This window comes from Mastomys coucha, unplaced genomic scaffold (assembly GCF_008632895.1).
Source record: "Mastomys coucha isolate ucsf_1 unplaced genomic scaffold, UCSF_Mcou_1 pScaffold12, whole genome shotgun sequence".
Lineage (NCBI taxonomy): Eukaryota > Metazoa > Chordata > Mammalia > Rodentia > Muridae > Mastomys > Mastomys coucha.
The window spans coordinates 22,103,281-22,108,712 of record NW_022196894.1 but is presented as its reverse complement, the minus strand read 5'-3'; positions in this window follow the sequence as shown (position 1 = coordinate 22,108,712).

Sequence of the window (5,432 nt, the reverse complement as noted above, 5' to 3'; positions counted from 1 at the left end):
ATATACATATATATGTATATATATATCCATATATATATATGGAGAGAGAGAGAGGGAGACAGAGGGAGAGGGAGAGAGAGAGAGAAAGAGAGAGAGAGAGAGATGAGATAGGGTCTCATTATCAAGCACTATGTGGTTTGAATTTATAATCCTACTGCCTCTGCTTCCTGAGTGCTAAGACAGACTAAGTTCTTCAAGGACTAGACTATATTGAACTCATTTGTGTCTCTCTCCGAACCCTCTCCTCCCACCCATACCTTGTGCATGTTATTCATCCAGGAAGCAAACAATAAACGAACAGGGAATTATGCACACAATGTGTTTAGCAAATGTCTTTGTCTTCCTTTGCCTAGAGCGTACTTGGCTTTGAAATATTAAGTTAGTGTCACACCCGGCCTTTGTTACAGAGAACTTTTTGATAAAAGAATGCTTAGTTATAAAGAAGTGAGAGGGGCAGCACTTCGAATCCAGGATCAACATTTTAAAAAGCAAGCAGCTGGCCCTGTAGGTAGCGATAACTGACTTAACTCACAGGATTTCAGCTCCCTGAGCTAAAAAATCAGTGTTACATGTCTTGCTTGTCCTGTTTCATTAAAAATTAGCTGTTCTCTTTCTAAGACGTATTTCAGAGAAAGGCAAGAGTAATAAGAGGAGAAGAAAAGACAGCTGCCAGGTAAGCACTTTGGGGAAACTGTCCAAAGATGAGGCATAGCTGGAGAGAGACTTGCCGCCCCGCCCCACCTCTAATCTCTTTATTAACTCAGCACATCAAACCTCCTGTCCCATTAGGAGCCTTTCAAAGGAAGGAGCATGACCTTTCTTTTGCCTCTTCTAAGCTTCCAAAGGCCTCTCTGATCTACTCAGTGACAGCTAACTGAGCAGGGCGCAACCAGGCTCCCTCCTGCTGTTCTGAGGAGGCAAGGACAGATGACCTCCTCCAAGAGGCTGCAGTGGGAGTGGTTTTGCCCAATTTAGCTTTACTGGCTGAGTTCTGAGCCCTTCCTTCTGGTCTCAGCGTCTGGTTCTAGAGGGGTGTGGAAGCAGTGTGGAAGTTAAACTGTTACACTGTATAGATAGAGATGGAGAGAGTGGATAACCCCACACCCGCAGAGAGCAGCACCTCCCAGCTTTAGTGCTGCACTGGCTAGGGGTCTGAAAGGCAAGTGTACGGAGAAGGCACTTTGCTGCTGATGTTTCCCAAGTGGCAGAGCGATAGCTCTCCCTCTCATGTGGATACAGTATGATTGGGATGTCCTTTGGGCTTCTTACTCTGGAAAGAACACGGTCCAGAGTTGATTGACTGTGGGGCAAATCAATTCCTTTCTTTCCAGAATGGTATTGAGTTGAGTTAGAAAAGGACTCTTAGCATGAAAGGGGCATTGAGTTTATCTGCTCTGGAGGCAGGCCACCTGCCCCCTTTCTCTTTCAAGACCTTGAGAAGCGAAAAAGAATTTGAAACTGTGACTTAAACTCTAGCCCAAGAAGACATGAAGAACATAGAGGGACCAATGTCTGGGGACAGGAGTGCGAGTGGGTCCCTCCTCAACACACTATGATCTGTCGAGAAATGATCAGCAGATCTGGCCAGAGAGAGGAGTGTACACCACACACATTAAAAACACATCAGCCCAGTAGGGGTAGTCATAAAGGCACTATGAAAAAGAGGGGCTTGGGAGAACTTTTCACGCTCTCTACAAAAAATAAAAAAATATATAGACGAGGCAAGAGAAAAGAGTCTAACACGACCTCTTTCGAAACCTTGCCATGTAGAATAAAGTTTCATATCCAGGACACAGGAGGTGCTCATTTGGACCCTTGCTTGTCGTGAGCCTGGTCTGTCATCATCACTGATATTCGGTTATTATCTACCTAGTTGGGACTCACAGAGCCATCTCCTTTGCAAGGGCAGGTGCATTCAGATGGGTTGGGACTCAGGCTACTTTCACCAAGTGAGCATCCTGCTCCCAAGCGCGAGGCCCTCCCAAGCACGAGGCACACATATACATCATGCATACATACATACCTAATGCATACTCACACAAACATTACACACACACACACACACACACTTACCGGTGATACAAGCCCTAGGTGAGGGGATGCTGGGAACTCACCAACCTTCCTGCTATGACATTAAGCAGGAACCAGTGTTCCCTTTACCTTGATTCATCTGGCCTTAGACTACTTTTCAAGCCTGCTTTCATTAGATGGCAGTTATTTAAACCCCGGTTTTAATTTCCACTGTAGATTCCCCCGTAGGGACCATCACTATGTAGGGAGCATAAGTCTGTAGCTGAAAGGATCCTGGGCATCAATCAACACTAAGGATTCTTGCTAACCTAGACAATGCATGGTAGGACAAAGTTCCCTACTCAGACAGCATTGTGTATGAAAATAGAGTCTTTTGTGGATTTGACTTTTAGCTAATGTCCTCAGACGGGTGTGAAGACCCCTATCTAGAGGCCCTGACGGAAAACTGATTCTCTGCACTTGAGTCAAGGTGTCTGGGGTACATCTCTGGTATCTATGTGCTTGTAATATGCTATAGGTATTTTTGATCGTTAGTCTAGTCAAGGTATTGACAACCTTTTTCTGTATTACACCTTAAGACCACGCTGTCCCATCTGTTTAAGTAAAATAAAGATGTGTACTTTAAGCACTGGCTGCTCTTCCAGAGGACCGAGATTCAGCTCCCCGTATCCATGTGGAACCCCACAACTGTCTCTAACTCAAACTCCAGTGAATATGACACCCTCTTCTGGTCTCCATGGGTACTGCAAACATGTTGGACACATACCTACAAGAGGGTAACACCCCAATGTGCCCCCCCTTCAAAAAGAAGAGGTGGGTACTTTAAACAAACACAGCTGACTTGTTTGTTTTTAGTAATGGGTCTAAGATGGTGCACTTGGTGCTTATCATCTCTACACAAAAATGATATTCTCTTGTTCAAGCAGTGATGTCTACTCTCTTTAGCCTCAAATTTAAGGCTCTTGTTAGCTGTGATCTGACCCCTACTGAATTCCCAGCATCCTCTCCTCCCAGAGAATTCTTTAACCTGGTACACTCTGATCCCAGTGGCTCCTCTGGGTGTAGGCATGACTGTTGTCATGATTCTTTGCACATCCTTGGCACAGGTGTGTGCACATACAAACCTGGTTTAATTACTGTGACCTCGCATAAGACATAGGACAAAGTAGGGAATGGGAGAATCCAAGAGAGGACCCCAGGGTACCACAAGGTTAATCTCTGTCACTAAGGACCCTACTTTTCAACATCCAGCCCAGAGAGGCCCTCACAGTGTCCTTATCACAATTCTGTGTTCTGGACTGTCATTTCTTCTTGAGGTCAAAGGCTTTAGAATAAGTAACAGATTTAATCCACTAAAAATTAACTTGTGATATTTTAGGCTGAACAGAGTATCTCTGATATTCTCTCATTGTCATTAGGAAAATCATTCTCTCATGCTGTCACTGTGGTTCCAGGTTTCTAGGCAGATAAACACAAATGGTAGAAAAATACATCAATTTTGTTTTTTGAAAATATATTGATTTGATAAAAACAAGTTACTTGTGGGTTAATCAATATATTCCAGGCACTGTACTGGGCAAAGGAGAGAATAAAAAATGAAGCATATGTTTGACCACTGGGCTTAACAATAGTCAAGAAGCTGGACAAGTGAGCAGGAAGTCAAGAGAGGAGAGAACCTGTACCACAGGACTGCTCACTGAGCAGGACAGGGTAGGGACTTCTGTTACATGGAAGAGGGATTAGAAAAGAAATGATAGTTGAATCACTGGGCAGGTCTGTCTGTCATTTGTTGATGGTCCCTTAACCAGTTTTTGCTGTTGTCCTTTGTTTTGGGGTGCTTAGAATTCAACCAGGGCCTTAGGTGTGCTAGGCAAGTACCCCTACTGTTGAGCTACAGCCCCAACACTGTTTAAGTATTCTTTTTGTTGTTGTTGTTTTCGAGACAGGCTTTCTCTGTGTAGCCCTGGCTGTCCTGGAACTCACTCTGTAGACCAGGCTGGCCTCGAACTCAGAAATCCGCCTGCCTCTGCCTCCCGAGTGCTGGGATTAAAGGCGTGCACCACCACTGCCTGGCCTGTTTAACTATTCTTTAACCTCTCTCTTTCCCTTATTTTGTTTATTTGGTTTTGTTTTTCATATTAGGGCCTCACTATATATAGCTCAGCTCGCTTGGGGCTCCTTCTGGATACCAGGCTGGTCTCAAGTGTTGGGAGTGAATGCCTGGGTCACCACACCCAGCTTTCTTTTCGTTCTTCAGCAGCTATTTATCAGGACCATGACAGGTACTCTTTGGAAGTCTGACCTTTCCAAGTCTTTTGTTCAAGTCATCTTCCCACCATGGGTGGCCACTGGACCTAATTCTAGCTAAGATGGTAAAAGCGTGAAACAGATGCAGGGATGCTTAGAAGTATTTGTTTTGTGGCACAGATGCCATACTTTCCTTCCATCCCACCCTCAGCACCAGACTGTGTGTGAGGGTTGGCAGTGGAGTCACCAGAACCCAATCGCCATTAAATAAATCTAGAGAGTTTTGACCCAACACAGTTGCAGTGAACCTATTGAGCCTCTTGGCCATCATAAGCGACATTATATGTGAAAAACAATTCCTTAGCATTAGTTATCTAGGGGTTTGTTATAAACTTGTCTCTTACAGGTTTAAGAGTACTTTTGACTAGACCTCTTGTTTTGCTAACCTCTTAACAAAGTTATCCATTACAAACAACTCTAAAAAAATAAATAATAATAATAAAAAAAAAAGAAAACAAAAAAGATCTAGAGCAAAGAAAAGAAAGAAAAGCAAGCCAAGCCAAGCCAGCCACAAAGGGGCTGTAGATAGCATCTCTTTGGTTACTCCTTTTTCCTCCACAAATGAGGCACTATGAAGATTTATCACTGGGAGATTGAGACAAGAGTTATAGGTGTCTGGCCTCTTGTCTCAGCACCATCGTATATTTCTTTAATGAAGTGTGAGACCAGAACTCCATAAATTTCCATAGTAGCAGAAGCAGGCAAGAGCTCGTCAGCAGAGCTATTCAGGGAGCCTAGCATCACTCTTTGCGTATTAGAGAAGTTCACAGCTGGCTAAAAATAGGCTTGGAGAGAAGAAGTCGCTTTTAGACCGCAGCTCATTTTGGATTTCTCTGGAGCCCCATTCTGGGCCACCGTGTATTTCCTTTTTCCTTTCGTTCTAGTAAGAGCACCCAGGCGGGTCAGAGACAATAGCTGCATGGTTATCTTTAGTTCCACTGTGCACTGAAAGCAGAACTCGGAAGAAATAACAGTAAGCCCCGGGGCACATGGACTGTTACAGCTTTTTAATAAGCGCTAACACGAATTGAGTCTTTCCTGTGTCCTGGCCTCAGTGCTTGGTTTAAATTCTCAAAATAACTCCAGGAAAGAAA